This window comes from Varroa jacobsoni, unplaced genomic scaffold, assembly GCF_002532875.2.
Source record: "Varroa jacobsoni isolate VJ856 unplaced genomic scaffold, vjacob_1.0 scaffold_610, whole genome shotgun sequence".
Taxonomy (NCBI): Eukaryota; Metazoa; Arthropoda; class Arachnida; order Mesostigmata; family Varroidae; genus Varroa; species Varroa jacobsoni.
In genome coordinates, this window is record NW_019213512.1 from 126,108 (window position 1) to 142,096 (window position 15,989).

General features: G+C 39.3%; 1 long non-coding RNA gene across 1 annotated transcript in view; it reads left to right on the plus strand.

Annotated features, from left to right (window-relative positions):
• The window catches only part of LOC147753265 (uncharacterized), a 31,147-nt gene extending 18,939 nt beyond the window's left edge, over positions 1–12,208 (plus strand). Inside the window, exons 4-6 of the long non-coding RNA XR_015311730.1 lie at positions 11,000–11,168; positions 11,404–11,455; positions 11,904–12,208. This is a non-coding gene — a long non-coding RNA (uncharacterized LOC147753265). The remainder of the gene's footprint in view (positions 1–10,999; positions 11,169–11,403; positions 11,456–11,903) is intronic.
• The last annotated feature ends 3,781 nt before the right edge of the window (positions 12,209–15,989 follow it).

Sequence of the window (15,989 nt, forward strand, 5' to 3'; positions counted from 1 at the left end):
TAAGTGGACCAATTAAAAGCAACCCTTTGTTGAAAATGCATAATACGTCTTCGAATAATCACGAAAAACAAACTAACTTGGCCTACTGCAGAGACTTTGAGAGAGGTAAAAAGCGACCAGAGAGAGACCGCCAAATACCGCGCTCTCTTTTTTACAAATGAAGAAAACAAAGTTTTTATTGATATAAATGTAGGCGCTATAACCGAAAATGGTCACGAAATGTTAGAAATACTCAGATCGCAGCCCTATCTAAATGCGCTAAATAATCCGCTATGAAGCTATCAGGAGCGACATTGCGAATCTTTAAAACCTCAGAGATACATATCACTGAAAAGCTACACTTACCAGCAAGATAATGCGAACAGATGGCTTCTAATTAGAGAAGGCTTCTGAAACAATGAAAAGCCAACATCTATAGGCGAATTCGCAACTCCTCATTTTTGGTAAAATTATTAGGTAATTTTAGCCTAAAAAATGCACATTGAAGTGTTGGTGCTAACGATTAAATGAAGTTTTTCTAGAAGGAAACTTCAACTTGAAGCCTTCACCTTACAAGCGGATCGAAGAGAAAGAAAGACATATTAAGCGAAGTTGATTTAAATATTTAATTGTCTGTTAATTAGAATAAGCGACTTCCTAACCGCAAGTTATGACGAAGCAACTGCGTACTAAGACTTCTCTAAAACTCGCGTCCTTCAAATAACTGTTTCCCGTTAAGTGCAAGATGTACAGTTAATTTCGGCCATTTATTATCCTTATCTAGCCTTATCAGTAAAAAAATTGCTCCTTCATATTTTGTTATCAATCGATAGGGTATAGGTCAGTTTGCATGAATCCACTTTGGAAAAACTATTCAGACAATGGCCTGGATGCGACGAAACGGCCATTTACTGCTTAGACCAAATAGGTTCAACCCTAATATAATAATAAGTTGCTATTTCGGCATTTCGATTAAAAACGTGACTATTTATACCGGGTCGGGTAACTGAATTCGCCAAAGGAACTTTAGTTATAAGTGGCTTTTTAATCGGCAACGCTCAATGTTAATAAGGATGGTTCCAAGTCTCGTTACGATGCTTAGATTGCACATAATTGCAACAAGTTTCTATGAATCCAAAAAAGCCTAGAAGATTCAAATATCAATGTGTCTAATAAAGCGACAGATAGCGATGTTAGCGTTTTTGAATAGTTGTGAACCCACGTAAAGTTCAAAAACTTTTGGAGTCCCAGCTCCAGTGTGCGCACCATATGGACGAGTATCGTTTCTACATTCAGTAAATTCTTCTAATCTACAGCTGTAGTTGAAAGGTAAATGAACAACTTCAACAAGCCTAAATATACCTAATTATAACTCAAACAGGTGCAAACGAAATGACCTGTGATTACTCCAGATTATACCACTGGCAGTAAACGATATAGGACCGCATTCATTGTTAATTCTAGGCATTCACGTCCTGATTGAAACGAGTTGAATATAAAAGCAAAAACCTGCACTAAATATAGAGCGCATCGTGTTGTATTTTGGAACAGTCGATTGAATAGTAGCTGCGTCGTGGTTATTTGCGCTAGGGGTTATAAGCGGGTAGACGATCAATAGGACCACCGTAGCCAGACACACATGAGGGAGAAAAGTTCTCAGCCCTTTTCCTCTGTGACGCCCACTGTTTCGGATGGACGTGACACGAAAATGAGGCCCCCGGATCATCTGATCAAATAAGCTAAGTACAAGCGCAGAAAGAAATATTTTGCTTGATAGCATTTCATTCTATGGGTGTCAAATGTAGGAAAAGAATCTACGAAGAGTTCATTTGGAGAATTTTGTGCTTTATCATGTTGAATTATTTCGAGCGTTGTTTTTTACTGCGTACACCTACAAAGGCTAGACCAAAAAATACGATTCCTGAATTTCTGAATGGCCGAATTTTGTACCTTTGCTCCAAATAAAAAAATATCTGTGAAAATACGAACACAAACGGCATTAGCTCAATCCTCTTAGATGCTTTTCACAATTCAATGTTGTAGCGCCCGTTCCAATCTTAGCCTGGTCGTATTATACATTTGGCAATTGTTTGCACTAAACCAAAGCACTTTCTCTATATTAGTCGAATTAACCTTTTTGGGCGGAATAATTTTAGGCTCACTATTTCAACCAAAGCGTATATATATATATATATATATATATATATATATATATGAAATTTCAGGGAGTTTCATTGTAAACGAGAGATTCTACACATTGGAAAAACAAATAAGTTTGTCCGAATAAGCCACTAGGACAGAGGTAACGTTTTAGTACTTACGTCAATATTAGCTTGGTGTTCTATCAAGCAAAACAACTCCTCGTTATAACAATAAAATAACAGAGCTCTACTCTTAATCAAGTTGAACACCGAATGCCTTGCCAATAGGACACGCAGGTGTCTGCAAAAAGGTCATCGATGCAATTTTGGACGGAAGACCCGTCTAAGGCCGAATTGTCTTGAGTAATGCGTTTGCCATGCGGATCGATCCGTAAACTTCCACCTCCAACCGATTGATGTCACATAAGTAATAATATCTCTTATAGCAACGGCCATGTTGTGTTTGTGTCAGTACCGGCACAGCTCAACCTCTGAAAAGATGCCTGTATCTGTTTTATTGCGGGTGTAGCGTTGATGTCATTATTGTCATCGTTAATTTTCGCTCGGGTTTCGTACCATTCTTCCTGCTGCCCATGTGCCTCCAGTCAAGCGTTTTCTGCGCCCACATAGGAGGCTGGTTAACAGACAGCTTGCAACTACAATACACCGAAATAAAGAAACTGGTTGGAAGCCCCGAGTCGAGCACAATTCCAGTATAGCACGATGTAATCATGGTTCTGCTCGTCTCATGAACAAAAAAATCTTACCTTTGCTTGAGTAAAAGGGTCGTTTTCGAAAAGCACCTTCGTTGTATCGTAATATAGTCGCTACACATAGTTACAACATTTCGTCTTGTTTGCTATCGCATAGAATTGGTATCGTAGGGGGGCCTTCTGTACAACTTCGAAGACTTCGTATTGTTGAGTAACCGCATTTAGTCTATTGGGCAGACGGGCAGAAAAGAACATGTGGCCGATTAGATTAGTCCGGTGCTGAGCCTCTATGATGATCGAATCACAACAAAACAGTGTTAGAATTTATGCAGGAAACGTCTGTTTAAGTAAAATATGCTGATACAGGATCTAAACTGAATAAGCTATATCTTTTAATAAGTCATCATACGTTTTTAGCATTTAATCTATTAGTGTGTCACCATTTCGGTATATGAAAAAGATCAGTAGCTATGTAAACATATAGATTTTTCTTTAAATTTCATGTTTCAAAGGTGCATCTCGATAAGTTTCGAAGCTAAAAGTTTCTAGAAAAATCAACAGTAGGTCGACATCTGTTTCGAAATAGGAAGAAGATTGAATGTACGAATTTATCCAACTGCCTGCTGTCTTCAAGTGGCAATGCTATATTACAACCCTATTATTACGTCGAAAATTACCACGCCAGCTTTTTCAGTTAGATATGTCGGTATACTTCAAACAAGTTCCTTCCTATTTATTGTTCATCCTAGGGCTATCGAGTGCTCTTGACAACTAGGCTTATCTTGCCATATTATAAAAATAATTGGGCGTTTATGTATATATATTTACTTATACTGAAACCATTGTCGAGGGCGGTCGATCTGCTGACAAATAGATTCTAGTTAAATCCAACAAAGGGTACCTATCTCTGATGGAATCGTCGAACGCCACGTGTCTATTTTTGATTGCTAAGAGAAGTTATTTAAATAAATTGCTTTAGCCTCATTTGGGAACGTATTTCGGAAATATATTATTATACTTCTGCCCGCCATCTTTCCTTTATTCACTGATTCATAGTTCAGAGCAGCTTTTCTTAATACGACCCTACCTTAGCCTTGTTACATAGGCTATCACCTACATTATCAGGGGTGTACGGCTATTTTACAGGATATCGGCTGATACACTGCTCAATTTTACTTGCATACAAACAAGTTTATTTGGCATATTTATTTTCCGTCACTAGCAAATAGAGAGCGTAACAGCATAAGAACTAAATATATATGTATACATATATATTATTTCTCCTTCTTAATACAGTAATTTTAGTCTAATTGCATACATTTTTCGTTCAAATGTAATATAATTAATACTATGTTTTGAGTTTACGGTTTTCCCATTTCATCATTGAGGTAGTTTGCAATGCTCTCTTCGTTCTGCATACAAGGTAAACCCTCGATATCTTAGGCATCGGCCAGCTCGCCAGGGTGGTCATTCCCGAGCCTTAATTAAGAGAATTATATTTTCTTTATTAGCGCGTATGTGCCCTATTTTCCCGGCCCGCTTATCTCGAGTCCGATCCGCAAAGCGACTTCGTCTGTTGTAGAACTTCCTCGCCACCGCAGGCGAAATGGCCGTTACAGCTACGCGTTAAACACATGAATGAGGCAGTGTCGAGTTCATCCAGCTCCTAGGTGTCTCCAGCCTCTAATTCAGTGGGAAGACACCAAGGGGAATGTTCAACATTCAAAAGCATCCTAGGCTACACTTGGGCGACCTCTAATGAGTGCTAGACAGTCATAACGGTCCAAGGTTATGGCTGGGAGAACTCTGACATAATCTTCACAGTGTACCCTACGCCCTCTACCATGAAGGTGCTAACAGAAACGAAATGTATGCGAACGCTTTAAAATGGCCGTGGCCTATCACTTATCTCGAGCTGTCAGGTGCTGACAGTATTTTTTATTAGGTGCACATACATATGTGATTTATAACCGAGGCGGAAACATGGCAGCGGGCAGTTAACTCCATTGTTGGGGAAGTCAATCTCTTTGTCACTTCGCCTCCTATTCTGTCCTTAGATGCTACATATGATACATGCAATCATATTGTATGTCGTACTGTCCACACACGCTAATTCAGCTCATCTAGTTCGTTATCAAGCAACGTCCTATCTGCTTGCCGATGCTGACGCCGCACATCGACGGTTTCGTTCATCCTTCCGCCTGTGAGGCAGTGAGCCAGACGTTGCCGACGCTCCAACTAAGAAGCAGTCTGGGCGGCTATCTCTTCGATTGTCTTTAACAACCCGCACCTCTGATAGCCCCGACGTACCCTTCGCATTCAGAGTCATCTAGGTCGACGCTGAAAATACTGATCTGATAATGGGGCTTAGCCTTGCGTGTTGTTATGCGTAGGATCGCGATGCGACGTAGCGAAATCGGCCTTGAAAAAAGGACACGAGAGCTGAAGGCATCCGCCGATGCAGACGCTGCAATGAAAGCAGCAGAAAAAGGTCAAAGCCGGAGCACATGGGAATAGATCGTCCAGCGTTAAAGAATCTTCTAAGGTGAACAGAAAGGCAAAGATGGCAACAACAATGCCCATATTAGTTGGAGTTTATCTTAGAAATCCGTGTGAAGTTTCATTGAACCTAATGGATGTTCCAGTGTGAAAATAGGCCGGCGGCTAGGAGCATAGGGGCGGGAATGTGTCGGCGTGACTCAACGAACGCTTCTATGCAGCTTTTCTTTAATCTTGACTTCGCTTGTATTAATTTCTATGGAACGGATGAATCTTGAAGAAGAAGTACACATCAGTGATAAGGTAAAGCTCGCTAACTATCCCAGCGAGCGCTTAACAACTGTTTCTGCCCAGGGCTGTTCCACGTAGTTTAAGTAATTTGTCCGATCATGGTCACGGAGACACTATCATTGGTAAATGATCATTGAGGAATGGATGCGACTGCCGGTGGTAGTGTATATTTGATGGCTCCAAAGGACGAGATCGCTATATCTGACGCTGACGGCAAACTATACGTGACTCACACCGGGTAATTATAAACAGAGCAGGATACGCTGGTCGACGGACGCAGTAAAATATGCACTAGTCCGCTCGATTTGCTGCATGAATTTGATGATAAAAAAGTTGGACGAGTGAACGTAGTCGAGGGTGCGCCGGTACAGAATGCTCGACGTCCAGATTTGTTTATTAAATAAATATGGCATTAAGTCATTGAAAATTAGTGGGAGTGAGTAAGCAAAGGCAAAAGGACCATGATAGTGACCTCAATTGTACAATAATAATACACATCACATGATTATTGAAACGTCAAAACAGCACGTTACATATTATTATTACGTAAAAAGATTTTGCCCGCGCTGTATTTGAAAAAAGTGATTAAGGGCTAACTTTGGTCAAATCAGCCCACTTTCTCAAAACCTGCAAACGCATCAGCGAAAATATTCTATATAGACCTTTTTTGAAGTGAGATAATTTCAGTCTGTTGTTATTATGAAATAAGCCAACGACCCAGAACACCACTTACCGCCCGTCTAGAGTTGTCTTTTTCGTCAGGTTCGACAACTCACATCAAATAAAGGATTTTCGCGGGAAATTTTAAATCGTCAAAAATAAGACCGAATGATTAGGCGGAAAAAGAAGTAACTATTTTTAGCTATTACTAGTAATTGTAACGATGTTATAGTGATAAAGTAATTGTTTTGTGTAAGAACTTAGAACAGTTTAGTAAATAAAGCACAAGTTTATGTTGTATTGAAAGAGCAAGCCGTACCGTGCAGCAAAACAAACATAATATTATGTTATTCTTTGCAAACGCCGATAAACAAACTATAATACGAAAAAGTTTTACAATCGAAGCAATATTAACACGGTTCTAATTGGTCTATAAATTTCAATTCACAGAACGACGAAGAAGAACTAAATTTATATATAGGAAGAGGAAAAACTTGTTTGACACCATCGAAGCCTTTGCGTATTTTTTTTTATATAATAACAATACATAAAGATGTGTTAATTACTACATTAAAGAGCGGATCAAATAATGTAACATGCTTGTATCATTTCTACATTGCAGTAAGGCTATAATGCTCAGGGCATCGTGACATGCACACTAGACATATACCAGCATTATGCCATTATGGAACAGAAGGAACATGGAAATGGTATAGGGGTAAATGGGTTTGTTGCAATAATTTACCTATTTCCTGTTGCCTTAACAGAGCTGCTATGAAAACTCTTCGACTGTCAGAAATGTTCCTCGTAAACTTTTGAAACCCTTCCTTTAGCTTTTATATATATATATATACGTCACTTAATAAATGATTTTGAATAACTTTTGATAAAAGCAATGGACGGTATCCATTGGCCTCCTTTGGCAAAGGAGCTCTATGCTCAGCGCTGTCAGTACAAAAATTGCAGGGATGGACATTTTACCGCCATATCTATCACTGCTTGTCGTCAGATTCAACAGAGTCGTCGAAAAGCTCCAACAGCTTTTACTTCCGCTTCTAAGTAACGACGTTGTCACCATTGAACGCCACACCTTTAACATGATGCAAACGATCTCTATACGTTCTTCCTTCATTAATTCAGTTCTTACCGGATCAGTCCTTTCCATGTTCGTATAATCTACACTATGTACGTTAAACTAGAGGGAATTTTAAGGTTTTTTTTTTGAAAATTGTTATGAAATACTATGGATATTAGCGGTAATGTAAATGGTCGCAATTTGCTTCGATGTCTGCTGTGTGTGTCAGAACAACTAAAACTAGCCTTTAAGAACCGGAGACAAACAGGAGAGTGTGACTAATCGATCTGCTACAGTCAGACAATTAGAACAGACGTTTATTAAACGAAAGGTTCCCTGCCATGCAAGAATCGATGTTGTTTGAAAGATTGTTTTGAGTTCAAGTTAAATGGGTTACCAACATTTTCGTTGAAAACCAACAATTATGAATTTACAGGAATTGGCTTAATGGTCCAGTATTTCTTAGCGAAGTTGAACAAGTGGAACTTGGATTTTGGATTCCTCAATCCTATCGGTAGTATATGCAGAAACATTTTTTTTAGATACATGCGAATATGCCTACAGTTATATCAGCAGGATCCTCATCGATCCATCTGCCAATCGTATCCTCTACAGATAGATATCAAAATATCATTTCCACGTTACCTTCTCGAGTCGCCTCACTTCTATTGCGTTCTTCCTCATCGTTCATACCATAGCCTTCATTTCTGCCTACCATGGAATGACTGCTAAATGAATATTTGCGCATGTAAGTGAGGCCTACCGAAATCCCTAAGCATGAACACAGGGTGATATGCCGGAAACATTTATCGTTCTTTTCGAGTCCCGTGAGCACATTGCCAATCGCTTCTATAGCTTATCTTAATTCTCCCTAAAATGATCGTTTTTTCCCTTTTATTAAATCGACTATCGTATGAGGCAGCGTTTAAAAGAAACCCTGGGGTTTTATAAGGTATTCGCCTAGAGAGCCACAATAAGATAAATCTAAAGCAGCAAACCCCGATGTGAATTAGGACGCCAATATTAAACAGATTGATCCGTCGTTGTTGTCGCTCATCGAAGTAATAGAGCAAGACTTCGTGAAGCAGTATCGTAGCTAGACTATCGATAATTCGGCGGGCACTTGTTAGCAGCTACACGACAACGGGAAAAGACCCACATTATGCTACCAAAAACTAGGATGGGTCTGAGGGCGGCTTTTGACGTGATCTAAACAATGTGACTATTACTTGTTTATGACTGAAGGAGCTGGTAGTGATTTTGGAGATGTTGAAAAAGCCAACCAGAATGATAGATCGGAATAAAAATTTCTGAATTCAAAAGATGAAAAAGCATTTTAACATTTAGGAACGACGAAGATATTTGCAGATGTCAACGGTTCCAGAAACAGATGTGGTTTGCAGAAGCATGCATTTGGTTGTCGATTGTTAGAGAACTGGAACCGAGCAAAATCACCTATACTGCTTATCCCAGTAAATGTTATGTATGATAAATTTAATGACTTCATTGTCTCTCTGTGTGGGCAAATCTGAAGATGCGGGCTACCGATTATATCGTAGTGTATTCACGGGGAATGCGAATGAGAAATTTGCCGCTGGACGTTTTTATCGCGACGTTATTGCATGCTTGTAAGTTCCAGTTACGCAGCGCATCTCGAACTTTCTTTATTGCTAATCGCTAATAAGTTTAAAAGTTTAAGCTACGCATGTCTCAGTACTGATTTCAGCTGGTCGGCTTACTTTGAAGTCTCATTAGTTCATACATTTAGGTAGCTTTCGATGAAGTTTCAGTCTTTGCTCCTCAATATGCATCAAGTTAGGTTATTTCGAAAGTAATACTGTATTTATTTCATCATTTCAAATATAGTCCGTCCTTAAACTTTTTGGACGGGCTTATGCGGAAGCTAAGCACACTTTCTATTTTTCCCAGCCATTTGCCACTTGGAAACTTGAATGGCCATGTTTTTTCGAACAGCCACAATCAGCATTAGCAACATTTATGTACAAATGAGGATCTAAATCTAGGCAATTTAGTAAACGGATTACAAACTAGGTCATCGTCTCTTTCGAAAACCCAGCGGGAACAGATTTTCTTCTTCCCAGATCTAGGGCCCTAAGCATGCACGCCTGCAAAATCAGTAAGCCAAAATAGATAAATATCAAAGGGTAATTCGTTTCTAATTAAGCCCTTTTCCCTCGTTTTTTCCAATGTTTCCCTTCTGATCAAGGTCCACATTTTCCTATACCTTCTCCACTAATTGGTGTAAATGGTAACAATTAATATGTTCGCCTAAAAGATAGACGGACGTATATCCAAAGAAATGATCCAAACTACTTGGAAAGGTCAATAGCAAATTCTTTTGGATAGGTGCGACCTTTTTCTCCTCCGACAAGCTTCAATTTAAGGAACTTCGCCTAAAGCTTTCCCATCTATAGCTCAGAGAGAAGAAGTTAACCATTTTCAATTTGCGAAATCTCTGGATGATCGGAAAAAGTTCTGAAAATTAGCGGCTGCTGCCCGTCTAAATCGAATGTGTCCCAGGTCTACATTGACTGCACCTGCCGGTTTGCTTTCATATATCCACGAAGACGTCTGTTCTATTCATACACAAGTATGTTCCTACATCAGCTTTACGTACACACGGATTCGTCTCATAAGTTTACTCCTGCATGCTTCGTCTTCGACTCGGCAGTTCGTTTCCATGGAGAACAATGGCATCTCACTGCGGACTTATAACGTTTGTCTTTTTGTGTTCTATCTTTCACTGCTTCTGTATTTTTTAAACAGAAAAGGGGAAAGAGCAACGAAATAATGTTTTAGCCATGCATACCAGAAACATGACGCTTTCGTCGCTATTTTGGTCTCGTGGCAACTTATCCAACGACTCCAAAAGCAATGCGAGAAGGGGGACTCTGAGGAGAAATACCTTGTCGCTACCCTACATACTCAAGACAGTACAAATTCACGGATCGAAACAGCGGCCGGCGAAGATTGTCTTTTCAGCGTCGTCCTCTATTGAAGTGGCATAGAAAAACTTTTCCTGTTCCGTCCAGGCGTCGAACCTTTTTTTTGGCCGTATACTTGCTCTGCAAAACTAACTGAAAATAGAAAGAGACGCAGAAGAACATACCAAAACGATGTTTGAAATTGATTAATTTTACATCGTGTTGAATAAACACATTCATTTATTAAATTATTCCAACTACAATACTAGAAGAAAAATCAGGCGCTATTAATAAGTTTTCTATTTTTCATTCATAGATACTAGCTAGAGGCGAACTTACGGTCGTTATGGTTACCGTCCCATTAGCTGCTTACCTCTTTTATAATTCACTCGATTCAAAGTAAGGAACTACATCGATCATGTGACCCTAACTAACTACTATACGAAGAGAACAGACAACTCTTCAAGCATATCATCAACATTACATATATTTACGATCGTTAATTACATTTAATAAACTTAATAACGTAAGTAAGTTACGAAGCAAAATAGGTACTGTCCTCATCAGAAATCAACTAAAAAAAAGCGAGATGCGCATTTTACTAATAAAAGCAAACACTCACCATCAATATATATATATATATATATATATATATAGTTACCAACAAGCTATATTCTAATTTTGATAATAATAAAGAGGCGGCTTCCTAATACGCAATCCTATGGCCAGCGTATTCTCAAAGCAATCGCCGATTAACTCAGGTCGGGATATCTGGACAAGCAGAGGACGTTTGATGATGGTCCTTGAAGCTAATAGGCGATGGCAAACGGAGTGGTTAATGTACCCCAAGATCAAAGCTATTCAAGTAAGACTGAGTCATATCTTTACGCTGAAAATAGCTTATTTTTCTGTTCTGTCAGTCTTGTCTTAAACTACATGTTCACTGAAGTCATTTGTTAGAAAGACATCAAACCTTCATCCTGTGGCTAAGTACCACAACTTTTACGCGAGTTGTCATTTGCTATTTCTCTAGTTTTTTTTTTTTTGCTATTATCACTGAAAGTCAATGTTGTGTTACGTGTCTGATTTGACCATTTCAGTATTTTGCCTGATATAAATCTTCACTAATTTGCTTCTCCCATTCTCAACAAGGTAAAGCAGACTACAAAATCTGTGTAACAAATTTAATATGCCTAGAACGTGATAATAGAACGTACAGCTTATGCCAAACGAGTCGAATATTACTGGTGATGAAGTATCCGCACGGCACCTGAAGTTCACTGAGAACTACAAACAAATCTCTATATACGTAATCCTGACAAAAAAAGTACTCGTAAAGAAGTTAAACTGGCCGCTCTGAAGCCCGCTGAATAAGATATCATGTGTGATGATTTCATGAAAACTATCACATGCTCATAGATAGAATAATAGATTTATTATTATAGAAAATGGGCCTCGAGAAAGTTAGGTGCAATCTGAAGTACAGATCTTTGACATCCAATCACAGTGATCAGAGATTTATTCAGATACGAAGAACCAAATTTTTCTTGAATAATACAATTTGGGTGTTGTTAATTTTGTTGATTTCTCTCTTTTGTAGGGTCTGTCAATGAAGATGGTTTTCTCTGTGCAGCGTGTCTGAAAATCATAATCCGCACGCGTAATGAGATGATAGTAAGCGTTGTATCACACACTTAATACTGGCGAATGGAACAGAAACCTGGAATCATGTATTTTTATGTCAACCAACATACCGAAACTGCGCCTCTACTTCGTCCTGAAACGTACTATTAAATAGAAAAAATCCAGCAAGCCGTAAAATTGTTACATGTTAATTATGATCTTTCATATTGAATGCCTTTCGAATAGTTTTTTTCCCCATATAAAATAGCTGTTAGCATATTGTAGCGATGAGCGTTGTTTTTTACGCCGCTCCTCCTACACCTCGAAACGAGCAGTATAGTTGGGGGACTTGAAACCGAGATATGGGTCCTGGGTTTGATGTAGGTCAATAAATCTATTAAGCAATATTCTTGTGGACTCCGTATAGTAGTACGGTACACCGTACGAAATTCGTTGCCATTATCAATTACATTTTGTAAAGTCAACCCATTTGATCATAGAAAAGGACTGAATTTTGTCAAATAGTTAAGTAGATAAAATAATCGAGAAGAGCTCAATTGACGTATCGTAACCGCCGAGAATCTGCATTATATTGTTCTAAATAGCGACAAGTGACTCGTCAAGCCTTTTACTCATTGAGATTTAAGACTAAAATATTTTTTAATTCTCAAATAAAACATAATACTCAGCCTCAGATCGAAGCGCCAGTGATGAGTCAATTATTATGAGAGAAGTTCGAATAGTGCGCATGTCTTCGTTGATGCTTCGATTGCTCCGAAGACCAGAACGGTTGAACGCTTATCTGCTAACTAACTATCGATCAGTAATAATAGGAAAATTCTGGTAGATATCTGGTGGAAAATTTTTCTTGTAATAAACATGTGTATAAACAATCCGTGTGAATAATAGACGAATGATCCAGGCATATAGGGAGACACAAAACCTATATAAGCTCAATCGGTCCCTTGACTCCAAATTGATTGATTCCGATTAGCTCGCCCCGTCAACTTGCGGTCTGAAACTATCGCTGGAAATGATATATGAAGGAAAATTCAATTAGTATATTAGTAATAACCTGTGCGTTGCGCAGATATGGTCCACATAAGGCTTTCTTTATCCAATCCCCCTACCTACCTAGCAGACATTCGTATTTATTCTCCCGATCACGTCGGCGCATACTATCTCATCAGTGGTGTATTCGTTGAAGATTCCAGGGCAATGTTGTTGAATCGTCCGCAAACTTGGCTGGCTATGAACAGCAGTCAAGGGAAAACAGTAAACATGAAACTTGCGAGAAGTGTTGAACCGGGCAAATAGTTTTGCACCAATTATGTAGAGATCCGGCAAGAGCTGATCGATTATCAATGCTCTCACCAGGGCAAAGCGTAGAATTATCGGAAATTGCGAACCACAAAGAGAACTATCGCGGCTACAGGGTCAATCGAGATGCTGTTCTGATCTCCGCTGCACTCCAAAAAGTCGTGAAATGGCCATATCCGCGTGCCCGAACGTACACACTCTCGTCAGAGTGTTCCTGGGAACAGCCCTATTACCAGATGTAACAAAAGAGCAGTGGCTGGCGTGAGAGCTGAGGGATTAAGCTGTGTTCTGTTCCTCTATACGAAGATAAACAAAACATAGTTCCCGCTAGGAGAAGGTAAATTGTAGAGCCAGTCGGTCGGAAAAGCCTTGCATGCGGGTTTCTACCGGTACATGTATAGTGCAATAGCGTTGGATCGTTGTTGCACACGTTCATGTACACGCAACCTCGACAAGATATAGTCAATGAAGGTGAACATCTTGGTCGGAGGTAGACAATTAAAACCGTGCTGTCCATGTATAATACTGCCGCTATTAGACCCGATACATCCAGCAAAGAGAGACATACAAAACACTACCCTTAAAGGGGCGCAATATAGCAAGATTGGCTCGAGTGCCTATGATTCCCAAGGCCCGTACCGCGGACATCACGTAGCCAATACATTTGCGCCCCAGAGGCGTCTGTGGTTGTTCGACCTACCAGACGCTTCGATTTAATTTAGTACGCGAAGTACGATATTGCAGTCCTACATTGCGAATATACAAAATTAACTATTGTCTGCTAAAGCTAACGTGGTTCTCTGCAACGACGTACTACATTAATAACAGTGCTCCATTGTAAGTCGATGGAGCAGTAGCGCAGTTCAGCGAGGCGACGCGCAATCAATGATTGCTGTCGTCCTCATCATCGCCACTCCTGGCCTGGCGCGGCCTGCTAAGAAAGCCAACGATCAAATAAGATCAAAAGAAACCATTTTGAAGTCGAATCATGGTAACCGGTGACGCTGCAGAGGAAAAGGATAATGGCGTTGCTCCTGTTCAGGACGTTCAGTTTATATGATATTATCTATGCGACGAAAATATTTAATATGCAATCGGATTAATCAGCCGTTTTTGTACTTCTTGAATCCGACAAAGCAGCGTCTCAAGAAGTATGACATTAAACCGAACATCTAGTCATATATATATGTATGTGTGTTTACGGAACATTCGGGATCAGATCGGCAGCAAACGATTCCCAGAGACTTTTACAGCCATTTGTACGAAACGAAATGAAAAATCGTATACTCGTTCGCGTAGAGCGCAAAACTCAAATCGTATGAGAACAGCGAGAGTCGCGAACGATGGCCAACCATCGTTATCGCTGATTTATTACTCATAATCTCTTCGCCTTCCGTCCAGCTTATCGGCACTCGCATCATCCATGCCTTGCCAATGTCTTTAGTTCATCTAATAGAAAAAATATCTGGCATTCGTAAGATTTGTTTCTATATTCGATTTGCTCTGAACGGAATATTGAAACAATTCAATAAATGCTTCTTCGGATTCTTCACTAAGTCACACCACGATTTTAGGTATAGTTGGAGGCATTCATTCGCACTAAGGCTCATAGCCTTCACTGAATACATTCGCGGTTGGCTAGTATTCGAAGAGCCTTCAGAGCTCCTCTCGATGAACGGTTTCACCTAAGGTCATAAGTGATGCTCGAGGGGACCAACGTGACCTTCAAAACTTTGTTTTTAGCTCAAAAACTCGATAGGAGGAACGAGGAAATTAATTATCGCTGTTTATTGTTCAAATGCTAAAATGAACTTCAATGCGTATGTCGATTGGCCTGATGTGTCCTCTGTACACGTTAACAGAGTGCATCAAATTTTGTAGGCAGAGGAGGACGATAGACGGAAACCCTTCTTTTTTCTAATTTCTAACCATTCTAAGGTCACCTGCACCTTCTATGTTATGAATGAGTCTGTTCTGAAAAAGAAAAAAAAACTACGGACCTCATCTACACCGTTAACAAGCTACTGCCTTAGACTACGTCTCCGAAATGTTACACTTTAGCTATTTCCAGTCTTAAATAAGCGACCCAAGAGACGCGAAAATTCACTCGACATTTTTTATATATCTTCATATACATGGGTTGGGTCGGAAGAATAATGCCTGTTTCTGTGTTCCCCTATTTGTTATTATTTTATTGAGTCAATAACAACTTTGATCTATTTTATCAAAAAGTATATATCTGATAAGTCTGCAGTTGAGTGATCGATCTTTTTACCTGCTTTTAATCTATACGATACGATACGACTGTGGTGATATGAACGTCGTCCTTCAATTCAACGTCGTCCTTGGCCATTCCGGTGCGTGAAATAACAAAATCCTCTTGTGAGAAAGCAATTTTGAACAATCTCAGTAACAACAAATAAGACCTGCTGAGTTAAACAAATACTATCACTAAGTTCCTACGTCCATTTGAGATGTTTACAAAAAAAGAGTAAAAATCATTATCAATTTTTTGCGGTTCGATTTACCAAACACAACACGAAAAGGTATATACGCGCGTTAAGACTATCATTGTCTATTTTAATCCATTTTTTTTTTTTTTTTTTTTTCGAGGGAAGAAAATGGTGTATTGGTTTGCATTGCATGTCAATGTTACGTTCCAGTTATAAAAATGGCATAAAAACAGAATGTATATTAATGAAGGCCATCGTTGTATGTGATAGATATTGTCATTTGGGTTCTA